Source organism: Cupressus sempervirens, chromosome 6 (genome assembly GCF_028749045.1).
Source record: "Cupressus sempervirens isolate cs-2001-9-10 chromosome 6, ASM2874904v1, whole genome shotgun sequence".
Lineage (NCBI taxonomy): Eukaryota > Viridiplantae > Streptophyta > Pinopsida > Cupressales > Cupressaceae > Cupressus > Cupressus sempervirens.
In genome coordinates, this window is record NC_143123.1 from 714,487,265 (window position 1) to 714,503,775 (window position 16,511).

A 16,511-nucleotide genomic window follows, 5' to 3' on the forward strand; every position below is an offset into this window, starting at 1 on the left:
AATAACCCAAGTGTTTAATTTGTTCGATACATGATTTGATAGTGTTGGGTAGGATAAGAATTTCTCAAAATCATCTTCTGTATTTTCTTTTCCAACTTTAGCATAGGATGCTTGTTTCTTTGTCCTATCAAGGCATTGGACAACATAATGTCCATATTGATCACATCTGAAGCATTGAAGTTGAGAGGCATCTCTTCTATAGTTGGATGAACCCTTTCCATTACAATATCTTTTCCTTTTGAAGTTTTTCTTCTTTCCTATCTTATGTGAATTTGTATTTAGGACATGAATATCCTCTTCTATAGGTTTTTGTTTATTTCCTTTTGACATCTATCTAGCTTCTTCTTGAAGGCAGTCAGATCTTCACTGATCCAATATTGGAGGTTTTGGTATTGCACTTATACCTTGTACGAATGACTCCCGTGAATTTGGTATGCCACCTAAAGGTATTAGTGATAACTCTTTGCTATCAATTTTGTATCCAACAAATGTCAGTTGATCCCTTAGTTCAGTTATTCTCATGAAGAATGCATTAGCGGATTCTCCTTTGTTCATGCTTATGTGATTCATTTGCCTATTTAGAGTGAAAAAGTTCTGCCAATGTTAATTATTTCAAATGTGTTCTCAACGGATTTGAACATGAGGTATGCAGTCTCTTGCTTTCTCAATATAGGAACTATATGTTCCCTTACAACATCTACTATTAATTTCAATGCTATTTCATTATCTTCAATCCATTTAGATTTTTTTGGTTCATGCTCAAGTTCTGTCTTTTTGTCTTTTACAAATGAATATAAATTGTTTCTTTTAGTATCATCATGATTCTCGACTTCCGTGCTATGAAGTTGTTTGCACCTTCCAGGCAATTGTTAAATCTGATCATGTTTGTCATTTTGAAGAATGGAATGTGACTGCGCTATTAAGGTTAGTAATCTCATATCTCAAGTTTAACTTGGATCTTCCTTAACAAGTCTTTGATACCATGTAATTGTGAATCAAACTTATGATCAGACTGGTATAGTAAAAGCAATTTTTAGATTTGAGGAATACTAATACTTTAATTTTCTTGCAGATGATAATCAGATTATAGTAGATCTGGATTACAACAATACTGAAAAATGCATGTCAAGTATGAATATATACATTTTGACCTCTAGTCTGAAGTCATTGATCTGATGAGAGAATGCATTTATGAATTTCGATGCATATCTCTTGGTTTTGGTCTATATTTATGATGGGGACACAAACCAAGAAAAGAATGGACACAACAGAAAAGGGAAATTGTATTAACTGAAAAATAAGCTAGTACATTCAGTACAGAGAAAATAAACTTCAAAACATGCCCTAAGGGCTTACAATAGCATAAATGTGGAGATAATTTCTCCTTTCAGTACCTCCTCTCAAACTCCACTCCGAACTGCCTTTTACAATGCCAGAAATATCCATAAATAGACCTTGCAGGGTTAAGGACTAGGAGTACATTCTAGAAAGTGCTAGTAGGCATCCACCGACCAAATAGAAGGTTCCAGAAGCTGCGTTAGAAGTCGACGCAAATCTAGAAGAATCCAGAAACGGTAACCGAACTTCCGGGAGGCATAACTTTTGAACCGTAGCTCCGATTGACGAACCGTTTACATTTTCGAAAAGCTCTCGAAGCGCTCTATAGCCCTATGGACCAGCTTTGCTCGTCCTCCATTTTTCGGCCCTTTTCGAGGTCATTTAATGCCCCTAACCTGACTTTGAAGCATTCTTAGGAGGTCTCCACAACCCGAAAAACTGCAATAACTTTCAAACTGTGGGGCCTTTTGACCTGATTGTTTTTCTAGAATGCTCTAAATTACAATTACATTCATCTAGCCAATTTACACCTCCTAGTTCACCAAAATGATAGCTCAATTACATACTCCTATTTTTTCAGGATTTACACGAACACTGATAGTGGAACTGTGAGAGTTGGAACCTTTATTTGACCCAAATGGGTATCCAAAAATGAAAACACATGAAACAGAAACAAAGTCTAAGTATATATTTTTTTGGGTGACACAGGATTGCCCTTATACCTCTGGATGCTCCTGCATCAATTTATAATGGTTCTAAGGGACATGTCGACTCATCATATGTCTTCTCATGAAGATGCCAATCACAAGAATTTGGGTTTTAGTTGAGGAGATTTAAATGGGAAATCCTAAGGTCTAAGTCAAATTATTTTACAGTACTTTATTATTTAAAGCCACTTTAGGACAAAATGACTTACGTGACTAAAAGACCAAATAGTCTTTTATCCCACATTGCCAAGATGTTTGTATCTCCCCACACTTATGAGGTTATTTAAGGAAGCCTTTGCCTTGGGATTGACACCATGAATATATGATATTTATACACAATTCCAAAAGGCTGCTTAAATGTGACTGGATATTTCCCTCAGGACGAAAACACTTGAGGAAAGGAGTGAGACTAGATGCAAACCTAGTACTCATATTACAATATTAGTTTGAACTTTGATTTGGTACTCACAAATTAGGCAAGAAGTGGAGTTACTAAGTAGTAGGAAGAGGAATTGGTCGGTGCACGGTATTACCATTCACAGGATATCAGTTGTGGCTGGAAAGAAATCAAGGAGACAATCATTTAAGGACTAAAGCTATCAGTGGGATATTTGGTAAGTATAACCTTTGTCATCTCAAGTTTATACTACAACAGTTTCTTTCCACACAGTGGAGTTCACGAGATGAAACATAGATGAACTGGCATAATGCTCTTCTCAAACTGAATACCTGACATGCAAACACCATCGTTTCTGAGTTGTTTGGCAGGCGCAATTAATAGTAACGGTGGCAGTATTGGTGATAACAGCAGAACAAAATAGGTGTTGGCAGAGGGTGAACGTGAGAACACGACATACTCACTGGGTATGACCATGGCAGATCTCTGGCTATTTCATGGCATTCTTACGTAGCAATAGCAGTAGTGCTAACCACGTCTAAAGCACGAGTTCAACTCCCTTCAACACACGCCTGGCAGAGCAGATTTATAGTGGTATATGACAGATTGATTAAGAGGCTGAAAGTGTTATCAGGCTGCACACATATTGCAACATTCAAACTCCATTCACTGCATTCACCATCAATACAGGGTCCTTATCGCGGTGAGAGAAAATCAAGAATTGGTCCTAACTTGAAGGTGGAGACATAGGATAAATGCATAGCTAGTCTAATCACGAACTTGGTTTGTCCATAACACCTAGGAATCGGGTCTGTCTCTTACGTCTAATCAATATGTGCAGTAGTATTTGTTAATGTAATCATTTACAGATTGGCCTACTGTCGTTGATATTTTGCATACAGAACCTTTACTGTTGTTACCTTCATAAATCAATGTCACCATTGGGCTATTAGACCATTATTAATGTTTGTGCTGAAGTTTTCGTTCTAAGGTTAATGTGAGTATTCTCAGTTATTCAAGTTAGAGATCAGCTAAGTGATAGTAAGTTAATGCGTGATAAAGATTTACTAGTTTCATGACTACTGTTTGATGGAAAGTCAATAGCTCAGTTTTAAACTAAATTGAACAAATCCAACAGAGTTCATTTCAATGGTATCAGAGCTATAGGTCCTGCCATCTAGTGGGATAAATAGGAAATAAAATGACAATAGGTTATGAGGAAGAAACCTTATAAATTTAGTCACCTCCAACCAAAACAAGCAGGGTCTGCCGAGCAAATTGATATTGAGGATAGATATTCAGTAGATGAGAAATTGATTTTTGGAACAGGTGAACAAGCTGAATAGACTAAACAGCATGATCAAATTGAATAGGTAGAACAGGTAAACAACATTAAAATGACACGTAATGAAGCTAAACCGGATCAAGAAGCAAGGGAAACATTACGGGCTATTAGAGGTGAGCAAAATAACATAGCTGATGCACTTTAGCAACTTGCAACTAATATATAGCAATTAGCCCCTGTTAACAGGAGAGCCTGGAGTCATCACAATGGAGGCAATAGTGTAGCAAGATCACCCCGAGCTGTTAGGGCTCTCACACGAAACAATGGCAGGCCTTTAATACCAGTTTTTAATGCAGAGGAAGAGGTAACACCACTAGCGGCACCAAACTTACTACTTGACAATGTTATAGCAATATATGATGAATGGGATTTGTTTCCTAATACAATTAAACAAAACATGTCATTTCTCCAATATCTAAATCAGAAAAGGGAATCAAACAAACAATAGCAGGATAGGAGACCTAGAGCACCAAACAGAGACTTAAAGTGTGCTATGAACAAACTATCTCTCCCTACTTTCGATGGCAGCAGTAAGACATCTACGAGAGCTTGGATTCACAAGCTAAATACTTACCTAACAGTTAAACCTATGTCAGAGACAGAAGCCATCAAATTTGCTACAATCCACTTAGAGGGAACGGCATATGATTGGTGGCATCATACGTTAGTTACCAGGATCATGGTCTCATTACATCCTATGAGACTTTCAACTCTAAGCTGATTACTCATTTTGACAGGAAAGATATTGAGGTCTATTACAAGGATTTGGCTCAATTACGACAAAGTGGATCTCTGGATGATTTCATTGACAAGTGTCAGCGGATCTCAGTGATGGTTCTAGACATGTCAGAACAGTGTAAGGTAATGTTGTTCACCGAAGGTTTACAGGATAGATATAGAGGTTTGGTTAAGGTACTTAAACAAAACACTTTGGATGATGCTATTAAGATCGTACACGATCTAGAATCACCCTTTTCGATATTACAGCCTGCTAAGAAAATGTATAAGGGGTCCACTTCATTCCAAAAGAACAAAAACCAGCATAACGCTACCTCCCAGGATGGATTTTGAGACCTAAAATGAACCCAGGAGGAAGAAGTTATGCTTCACTTACAGAGAGCCATGGACACCGGATCATAGATGCCTAGGCAAAGACAAGTTACATTATGTAGAGGTACTTTCAGAGGAGGAGGATGAGCAACAGGAGGGCAACAATGTTGATGGCAGTGATAAGGAAGAGAACAAGGATCGAACACCTAGAGAGAGGAAGAAGGAAGGCACCCAGGAATAGCCTCCTATCATAGCATCACTTTCTAGCGATCCCACGGGACACCCCTTTCGTTTGAAAGGAATTGTTAGAGGACAGCATATTATATGTCTCTTGGATACAAGTGCCTCACATAACTTCATAAGCTCACGTTGGGTTACTAAAGAAAACTACAGATTGACAACATACCCGAGTTTGAGGTTAGAGTGGTAGGAGGTGAGAGATTTAGATGCGCAAAAAAGGTGTCAGGACTTCCGATCCATTTTGATGATTTCCTTCTTGAGGCAGATTTTTATGTGGTTGATTTGGATGGGTTAGATGCCATGTTGGGTAGACAGTGGTTGCAAACTAATGGCAGGTACACAGTTGATCATCATAAAATGTAACTAGAATTCTTATAGGATGGCAGACAGGTGATCCTCAAGGCTATGTCGAAGGGTGAACCCAAATTGATTTCAGCTCACAAGATGGAGGCAATCATGATGCATGATGACATGGAGTGGGCAGCACATTTTTTTATTTCTTCTAAGGCTACCTTAGACTTAGGACAACAATTTCAGGTTGACATTCAGTCGGTGCTTGATAAGCCCAAGAGGGTTTTTGAGGACATACCCCCAAGCATTCCCCCAGACAGAGGGTTTGGGCATATCATTTAGTTGAAAGAGGGTGTCAAACCTGTTATCATGACACCTTATCGTCATCCTAGGCATTACAAGAACATAGAAAAGACAATTAAGGAACTTCTAAACATGGGACACATCAAACCTAGCTCCAATTCCTTTGCTTCTTCAGTTGTATTGGTGAAGAAGAAGGATGGCACTCTACGCATGTGTATTGATTATCGTGCTCTCAACAAGAGGAGCATCAAGAACAAGTACCCAATCTCTTACATTGATGAGCTACTGGGTGAGTTACATGGGGTAGTTTACTTCTCAAAGATAGACCTCAGATCAGGGTACCATTAGATATGGGTTCGTGAGGAGGATCTGCATAAGATAGCCTTTCATTGTCATTATGGTCACTACAAGTTCTTGGTTATGCCATTTGGACTAACTAATGCACCAGCTACATTTCAATCATGTATGAACCACATTTTTTTGAAAAACAGTTGCGGGAGAGCGTATTAGTATTTTTTGATGATATATTGATTTTCAGCAGGACTTGGGAGGAACACTTGCAGCATCTAGATGAGGTCCTAAGTATCATGGAGGAGCACTCGTTTGCTAACGAGTCCAAGAGTGAGTTTGGGTTGACTGAGATTCTTTACCTTGGTCACGTGATTGGAGCAGATGGGGTGAAGGTATATCAAGAAAAGATTCAAGCAATTCTAGATTGGCCACCACCAAGGAATGTATCAGATTTGAGATGATTCATGGGTCTTTGCTCTTACTACAGGAGGTTTGCTAGAGGTTTCTCTCAGATAGCGACTCCCCTTACCGACCTCACACAGAAAGGGCCTTTCAAATGGACAGTTGAGGCAGAGGAGACCTTTGATAGGCTCAAAGATGTGATGAGCACATGCCCAATCTTGGCACTACCCGATTTCTCTCGACCGTTTGTTATTGAATGCGATGCTTTAGAGAGTAGTATTGGCACAATTCTCATGTAGGATAGGCATCTGATTGCTTATGAGAGCAGGAAGCTCAAGGATGGCGAGAGATTGTACTCCACTTATGATAAGGAGATGTTGGCTATTATGCATGCTTTAGCCAATAGACAGTACCTAGTGGGGGGCAAATTCACAGTTAGGATAGATCACAATAGTTTGCATTATTATCTAGAATAGAAGGATCTTAATGAGAAACAACAAAAGTGGGTTAGCAAGATTCAAGCCTATAATTTTGACATTGAGTACGTCAAAGGTAAGAACAATGTAGTCACTAATGCACTTTCCAAGAGACCCTCAGTAGCGGAATGTTGTGCTATTTCTGAGATTTCAACAGATTGGAAGTCTCAATTGCTAGTTGAGTATTCTGAGAATAATCAAGCATGTCAAATTATGAATGAACAGCTTCAGAACAGCAGGTACAAAGTAATAGATGATGTGATTTTCTATAAGGATCGTATTTACCTCATACCAGGATCTAAACTCAAACGTAAGATTATGGAAACTCTACATGATGCACCATCAATAGGACACCCAGGATTCTTCAAAACCTATAGACAAGATAGGGAAAGACTCTCATGGAAGGGCCTCAAGGACGATGTCCTCCAGCATATCAAGGAGTGGCAGACTTCTCAGTAGAACAAGTCAAAGCATAAGTTTCCAGTCGGGTTATTAGAGCCTCTCCCCATTCTGGCACAGAAATGGGAGTGTATTTCCATGGATTTTATTACAAGGTTGCCTAGGGTTTAGGGCAGCTATTTTTGTGGTGGTGGATAGGTTAACGAAGTTCACTCACTTCTTTGCCATAGCAGCAGATTGGTCAACCTCTCAAGTAGCTGAGTTATTCTTTCAAGAGGTTTCCCGTTTACATGGTCTTCCTCGCACCATTGTGAGCAAAAGGGATAGCAAGTTCATTAGCATTTTTTGGCAGGAACTATTTAAATTGACTAGTACGGAGCTGACACCCAGCACAAGTTACCACCCCCAGACAGATGGATAGACTAAGATAGTTAACAAATGGGTGGAAGGTTACCTCTTAGATTAAGATAGTTAACAAATGGGTGGAAGGTTACCTCTGGAGCTATGTGGCAGGACAACAGAGAGCCTAAGTTATGTGGTTGTATCTAGGAGAGTATTATTACAACTCCTACCACATGTCCATTCAAATGTCTCCATTTTGTGCTCTCTATGGCAGCAAGCCCCTATCATTCGTAGACTTGGCTTTGCAGGACAACAGGGCACCTCTAACAGGGGATTGGATACAAGATCAGCAGAATATCCTTAGATCTCTTCAAAAGAACATTCTATGGGCCCGGAATCAACAAAAGATGTACGCTGATCGCCGTTGGGCTGAGCGGAGTTTTGAGTTGGATGACATGGTTTATCTCCGTCTCCAACCATACAAGCAAAGTTCCTTGATGGTCTCAAAAAATTCAACCCAAATTTTTGGTCCATATCACATTACTAGGAGGGTTGCTAAGGTCGCCTATGAGCTACATTTACTTGATGACAGCAAAATTCATAACAAGTTCCACGTTCCATGTCTCAAGAAAGCGATTGGTCACCATGTAGTACCCTCAATGGAGTTGCCTCTGCTTGATGAGGAAAGGAAGCTTGTATTAGTTCTAGCAGAGGTGATAGAGGTTAGAGAGAAAAAGTTGCATAACAACCATCAAGGAATATCTGATTCACTAGAAGGATTTACCTTATGCAGATGTTACTTGGGAAAGCGAGTCAATTTTACAGCATTTGACATTGAGATTGCTTGAGGCCAAGCAATCCCAGTGTAATGTTCCCAAGTACGGAAGGGTTGGATGATTGATGAAGATGAGCTCAGAAACACATATAGTGTGGAAAGGACAACCGTGCAGTGCAGATGAAGTTATCCGTACAGCTCAGAATGGAGGGGAAAGTTGGTTTATGGCATCCAAGATGTTCGTACGATGCCAGGAAAATGCCTAGAAAGGTTGTACGATGTCACCAGAGAGGGTCGTACGGTGTCAGGAAAGGTCGTACAGTAGGTGTGTATGTTGTTCCATATAGTGGAAGGTGTAGGCCGTATGGCAAGAATATCCTCAATTCGTACAGGAGGAGGTAACAGGTCCTATAACACAAGAAAGTGCAGTATAGTGATAATTATATGATGGTCGTACTTAATACTGGTCATACGGCATCAGACGGAAGCAATGTGTGGAACGTAGACCAATTACGAATGGAGGGAAAGTCTTGAGATGCTACTATAAACTTAAAGATCACAATTTTTTAGATTGAACCAAACAAGAATGGAGATTAGAACACAAATAACCTTCAAATAGTATTTGCCAAAGGATGGTCCTCCGATTTGTTAGATCTGAGCAAAGTATTACATGCAACAACGGAATAGGGTGATGGTTCAATCCCATCGAAACCACACAAGCCAAATAGGGAAGATCTTTCACTTCCGAAATGAAAAATAATAGAGAATTCCAACATGAATTTGCAGTACTGAGAAATAATCCAAATTGCATACATAAAGACTACCTACAAGCCGTGCCTAAATATCTGTCAGGAAACTTTCTAAGGGTGTATAGAGATAGCCGATGATGACACAAACTACGTAAACAAAATAAAAATGGGTCCGAGATATATTAAATCAATTAGCCCATTAACAATAGTTTGATACATAATTTATTTTATAATGGAAACATTACAATCCTCCCATCCCAAATTTTGCTTGTCCTCAAGCAAATGCAATGCCGAGTGCTGGAGAATGTCCTCACCCTCCCATGTCGCATCATCCAATGGTAAGTGTTTCCAATGCACCAAGTATTCCTTCACCATGCGGTTCCACAAAGACTTCTCACATACTCTAATGATCTTGGCTAGTTCCGATATGAGCTTTCCTTCTTCTTTGAGTGGTGGAAGGTCTGTGGCTGCAATGACGTTCTGCCCTATGGCCTTCTTCAAGCATGAAACATGAAAAACGGTATGTATACGGTTTCCCTCTGGAAGTTCCAGCTCGTACGCGACTTCACCAATGCAACGAACTACATGATAGGGGTCATAAAATCGCAGCGTCAACTTTTCTTTTCCCTTTTCTTTCAATAAGGATTGTCGACATGGCTGGAGCCAGAGATAAACCAAGTCCCCCACTTTGAAACTCCTCTCCATTCTATGTCTGTCGGCATACATCTTCTATTGATTTTGTGCCCTCTGTAAGTTTTCCTTCAAGCATCTCAATATGTCCTATCCCTCCTGAAGCCAGTTCCTCGCCCTTGGTGCACAACTGTCACCCAAAGCAATGTCGATGAAGGAAAGGGGTTTGTATCCATATAGAGCTTTGAATGGTGCAATTCCAATGGACATGTGGTACGTGGTATTGTAGCAATATTCCCCTAGATGTATCCATTTGACCCATGCCCGTTGCTGTGCCAAAATGTAGTTCCAAAGGTAACCTTCGAGCCACTTGTTCATAATCTTCGTTTGTCCATCTGCCTGTGGGTGGTAACTAGTACTTGGTGACAATTCTGTCCCTACCATCTGAAACAGTTCTACCCAAAAGATATTGATGAATCGCCCATCCTGATCATTGACAATGTTTTGGGGTAACCTATTTAGGCAAAAGACTTCTCTAAAAAATAGATCGGCAACTTGTGCAGCCTGAAAATCTGAGGGGATGGCGAAGAAGTGAGCATACTTTGTCAATCTATCAACCACCACGAAAATGCAATCCTTACCGTTCACCTTGGGAAGCCCTGTTATGAAATCCATTAAGATACTTTCCCACTTATGTTTTGGAATCAGCAAAGGTTGCAGTAACCTGGCAAGTAGAGTATATTCAAATTTGTTCTGCTGGCAAACTGCACACTCTTACATACTACAACACATACCCTTTGAGTCCTTTCCAAGAAAACCTCTCCTGGAGACTTCTATAAGTTTTGATGAAACCTGGGTCTCCTTCCAAGGGTGAGTCATGTATTTCCTTCAAGATTTTCTACTTCAATTTGGATTCTGGCACTAAAAATATCTGATTCTTATAGTAGATGATATCATCCACCACTCTGTATCGATCATCCTAGGTGTTGCCATCCATTAGCTCACAAGCAAATGTGTTTTTAGAGTATTCTACCAACAGATGTACCTTCTAGTCAGCTGAAATCTAGTTTAGTGAGCAGATGGCGAGTTTCCTAGACAAGGCATCTACCACTACATTGTTCCTCCCTTTCATGTATTCAATGTCAAAATCAAAAGCCTGAACCTTGCTTATCCGCTTTTGATGTCTTTCATTCAAGTCTCGTTGCTCCAAAAAATATCTCAAACTATTGTGATTCGTACGGACGACAAACTTGGCACATCCAGATACTGTCAGAACTTGGTTAGTGCATGTACGATGGCCAACATCTCTTTCTCATAGATGGAATATAGGCATTCTGTCTATGTAAGCTTCCTACTCTCATAAGCTATGGGGTGTCTATCTTGCATCAGTATCGCGCTAATGCCTTCTCTAGATGCATTGCACTCCAAAATGAACAATCGAGTGAAATCAGGTAATGTAAGTAAGGGACAAGTGCTCATTGTCTCTTTCAACTTATCAAAAGTGAGTTGTGCCTTTTCATTCCACTAAAAAGACCCCTTGTTAGATCCGTAAGGTTGTGCTGAGCTGAGAGAATCCTTTAAAAAACCTCTGGTAGTAACTTGCACAGTCCGAAAAATCCTTCCAATTCCAAGAGTGATTTTGGGGGAGGCTAATCAAGGATAGCCTGAATCTTCTCCTAATGAACTTGAACTCCATATTTATTGACAACATGCCCCAAGTACAATATTTCTGTCATACCAAATTCACACTTTGATTGCTTGGTGAATAAAGACTATTCCTCCATGATCCTTAGGACTTCCTCTAGGTGCTTCAGGTGCTCCTCCCATGTCCTGCTATAAATAAGATCAAAAAATACTAATAAGTACTTACGCAATTGTTTGTTGAAGATGCAATTCACGCATGATTGAAATGTAGTAGGTGCATTTGTCAATCCGAATCGTATGAACAGAAACTAATAATGCCTGTTGTGACAATGAAAGGCCATTTTTTCTACGTTTTCCTACCTCATGCAGATCTGATGGTATCCGGAATGGAGATTTATTTTCGAAAAATAGACTGCACCATGTAATTCATCTACCAACTCATCTATCCTTGGAATGGGATATCTATTCTTTATTGTTTCTTTGTTCAACACACAGTAGTCTACACACATGAGCATCGTCTCATCCTTTTTGACCAATACCACAAATGACGCAAAAGGGCTAGAACTAGGACGGATCCATCCTTTTCTCTAGCAGTTCCTGAATCATCTTTTCAATCTCATCTTTGAATTTCTTGGGATGGCAGTACAGTGTGGTTATAATCGGCTTGGCTCCTGCTTCCAACTCAATAGTATGTTCAAATCCTTAATGAGGCGGTATGCCAGGAGTAACGTCAATGAAAACTTTATCATGTTTACTCAAAATATCCTGGAGATCATCATCCTGTGGAGGTGTTCGTTGCCCTTTTATAGGTTTTGTCAAGACAAAACAATGTGCAGCCCACACAATGTCATCACGCCGAGAAATTGCCTCCATCCGATGCGCAAAAACTTCCTTCGGACCCTCATTTTCCATTCTGCAGAGAATGACTTTTCCATTATCAACAAAAGTGAAATCCATCTGTTTGAAGCTCTAAGTATATTCATCAAGTGTCTCCATCTACTGTATGCCCAAAATAACCTCCATGTCATCAAGGTCCACTATGAAGAAATCCTCGGTCACCCTGTAATTTGCCATTGTGATACTTAGCTGAGGAACAAGGTGTGTGCAGGGCAGAAGAGTCCCTCCGACAACCTTGACCTGAAATCCTTTGTGTGTCTCCGTAGGTAGACCTCTTCGCTTCACCAAAGATGAGTTGATGAAATTTAGAGTAGCTCTACCATCTAGCATCACCGTAACCCTTTGTCCTTGAAGGGTACCCCGTACATGAAAAACTATGCACCTCGGGCTACGAGCTAGGGCAATAGTTCCTCCGTGTTGTACCAAAGCTGCAATTCTTTTCATAAGGTTCAAACTAACCATGTTGGTGTGATCATGATGTTAATTGTCTTCAACGAGTGTTTCTTCCTATTCGTCCTCCTCATCATCAGACACGACCTCAATGTAGTATATTTTTCCTTTTTCGAGGCATCTATTGCTAAGTTCCCACGGTCCCTTGCAGTTGAAACATAATGTCTTCCTTCAAAGTTCTTATCTGGTAGCTTCGTCCAATGACGGCTTCCTGGGTGGAGGTTTATTATCTTTGTCCCTCGAAAACGTCGGCAGTTTGGGGTGTGAGTAACTTCGAGACGATGATGTTGATGATGATGCCATGCTCTATGCCTTCTTAATAGCCTCCAATAGGGTGGCAAGATTGAACACTTTTACCCAACCTTTCAGTGGTTCTATCAGTCCGTCCATGAAGAGCACTATCCATCTTCTTTCAAAAATGTCCATGACCAACACAAAAAGTTTCTAAAATTCTGCAATGTATTGGTCAACTAATCTAGTTTGCCTCAATTGCGTCAACTCTTTGAAATTAAGTTCCAAATTTTTACCATCAAATCAATCTATCAACCTCTCAGTGAATTCTGCATAAATAATTATTTGATCATGCCCCAGTCTAATGGGTCGTGATGCCACCATTCATGCACAACTCCATCCAAGTGCAGCACCGCAAATTTGATTGCTTCTTCTTCTAGCATAAGATTCAGTTGGAAGTAAGTATCGGCCTTCATTACATGCAACAACGGAATAGGGTGAGAGTTGAATCCCACCAAAACTGCACAAGCCAAATAGGGAAGATCTTTCACTTTCGAAATGGCAAACAACAGAGAATTCCTAGAGGAGTTTGCAATACAGAGAAATAATCCAAATTGCATACCTAAAAACTACCTACAAACCATGCTTAAATACCCATTGGTAAACTTTACGAGGGTGTATAAAGATAGCCGACGGTGACACAAACTACGAAAACAAAATAAAAATGGGTCTAAGATATATATTAAATCAATCAGCCCATTGACAATAGTTTGATACATAGTTCATTTTATAACGGAAGTATTACACCTAGGAAGAGAGGACTATAATGTACCCTCCTCCATGCTAGCCATAATGGTGCTTAGTTGGTCTATCTTTCCATTTGGATAGGCTAACAATATATGACTTAGGATGCTAGTTAGTCATAGGAGTTTGGGTTTCAGTTGAGGAGATTTAAATGGGAAATCCTAAGGTTTAAGTCACTTTATTTTATTGAATTGAAATATAAAGTATTTTATTATTTAAAGTCACTTTAAGACAAAATGACTTAAGTGACTAAAAGACGAAATAGTCTTTTATCCCACATTGCTAAGATGTTTGTATCTCCCCACACTTCTAGGTTATTTAAGGAATCATTTGCCTTGGGATTGACACCATGAATATATGATATTTATATAGGATTTCAAAAGGTTTCTTAAATGTGACTGGATATTTCCCTAAGGACGAAAACCCTTGAGGAAAGGAGTGAGACTAGACGCAAACCTAGTACTCATATTACACTATCAGATTGAACTTCGATTTAGTACTCAGAGATTAGGTAAGAAGTGTAGTTATTAAGTAGCAGGAAGAGGAACTAGTCGGTGCACAGTATTACCATTCACAGGATATCAGTTGTGGCTAGATAGCAGTCAAGGAGACTGTCATTTTAGGACTGAAGCTATCGGTGAGATATTTCGTAAGTATAACCTTTGCCATCTCAAGTTTATACTGCAACAATTTCTTTCCACAGAGTGGAGTTCATGAGATGAAACATAGATGAGCTGGCATAATGCTCTTCTCACAGTGAATACCCAGCATGCAAACACCATCGTTTCTGAGTTGTTTGGCAGGCACAGTTAATAATAACGGTGGCAGCATTGGTGATAACCGCAAAACAGAAGTCGTGTTGGCAGAGGGTGAACGTGAGAACACAGCATACTGACTAGGTATGATCACGGGAGATCTCAGGGTGTTTCACAGCATTCTTACGTAGCAATAGCAGTAGTGTTAACTGCCTCTAAAGCTTGAGTTCAACTCCCTTCAACACATGACTGGCAGAGCAGATTTATAGTGGTATACGGCAGATTGATTAAGAGGTTGGAAGTGGCGTCGGGCTGAACACATACTGAGGGTCCTCCTTATTGCAATGAGAGCAAATCAAGAACTAGTCCTAACCTGAAAGTGGAGACATAAAATTAACAGCACAGCTGGTCTGATCACAAACTTGGTCTGTCCATAACACCTGGGAATCGGGTCTGTCTCTTACCTCTAAACCATATGTGCAGTAATATTTGTTAATGTAATCATTTACAGACTGGCCTTCTGTCATTGATATTTTGTATACAGAACCTTTACTGTTGTTATCTTCATAAATCAATGTCGCCCTTTGGGCTGTTAGACCATTATTAATGTTTATGCTGAAGTTTTTGTTCTAATGTTAATTTGAGCATTCTCGGTTATTCAAGCTAGATATCAGCTAAGTGAGTTAACACATGATAAAGATTTACTGGTTTCATGACAACTGTTTGACTGTAAGTCAGTAGCTCAGTTTTAAACTAAATTGAACAAATCCAGCAGAGGACATTTCATATTTGCTCAATCCAATTATAATATATTGAGAACATATTTGATCAATATTGTGCAATAGATCATTTACTCGATCACCAAGAGATAATATAATCTGGAAGTACAGATTTCTGTATACTTGGTATGAATAGTTTCGATTAAATGTAAGAATAATTGCTGTGAGAATTTCAACGCATAATAATTTAGCACAAGGCACATATGCATACAGTCACCATAATCAGTTATCCTTGTATCTGACCGAAGCTATTATATATCAACATAGAATCATAAAACCAAAAGACATCAAAACTTAGTGACTTGAACAGGGAAAAAAATCAGTTTTTGTAAAGGACTCTGCAAGTTTTGCGAGTCTCACCCAAGACCTGGCCAAGTCCAAGTCCCGGCCCTCAGACTCATTGACGGTCACCCAGCTTGGGACTCACCGAGTCTTACCAAATCTTGGCAAGTTTCTGAACTGTTCCACCCTATATGCCAAAAATGGAAAACTCTTTAGTGACCCATGCCTAGCATAGAAAAAAGAAGTCAATGATAAGAAGTTTACTTTTAAGTGGTTGAAGCCAACAAAAACTGCACCTAACTTTGAAAATATGGTAGTAGCATTCACACAGCATGCCTTAGTGAAAAAAGAGGAAATCAATGATGTTGAACACTATTTTGGAATGACAAAGTCACTATGAGTTCCACTCCGCTCTATGACAAGTGGCAAATGTGCCATAAAGGTACAACTAGCTAGAAGAGTAATGTGAGCCACTATCATGGTTATCTAGACTGTAAAGTAAGGAAAGTTCATTGTTCTTTGCATTTGAATTAAATGCTATATAAAGCATGTTCAGGTCAAGTCACCACCAGTCATTTATTTTCAGAAAGGAATAGAAAATTCTTTCCACATTGCTGTTGCTAAAAACCAGTGTAAAAAGTGAAGGGAAAATAGATTCTCATTTTTATTATGATTTATGTAAACAGAAGGTTCTATCATAACCCTTTAATGCAGATTATTAGAATTTAGTTGTTTGGTTTTTTATGCCAAAAAAAATGTTTTGTTTTGTTTTGCCATGTGTGACAATCCCATTTGCAGTTAATGATTTTAGGGGTTTCATTGAGAATATGATAGGCAGACGCAACAATAACCTCCCCAAAAATACATGTAATTTCATATTACACTATATTTAGAATTTGAAAGAAGACTGGACCATTGACAATTCATCTTGAAG

The 16,511-nt window shown here is 39.3% G+C and overlaps 1 protein-coding gene and 1 long non-coding RNA gene across 3 annotated transcripts in view; one reads left to right on the forward strand and one right to left on the reverse strand.

Moving 5' to 3' along the window:
- The window catches only part of LOC149554281 (uncharacterized), a 243,792-nt gene that overhangs the window by 147,711 nt on the left and 79,570 nt on the right, over positions 1-16,511 (forward strand). The gene's annotated exons all lie outside the window — the stretch shown is intronic.
- LOC149554282 (external alternative NAD(P)H-ubiquinone oxidoreductase B1, mitochondrial-like) overlaps positions 1-16,511 on the reverse strand; it is a 326,634-nt gene that overhangs the window by 144,926 nt on the left and 165,197 nt on the right. The window lies entirely within an intron of this gene.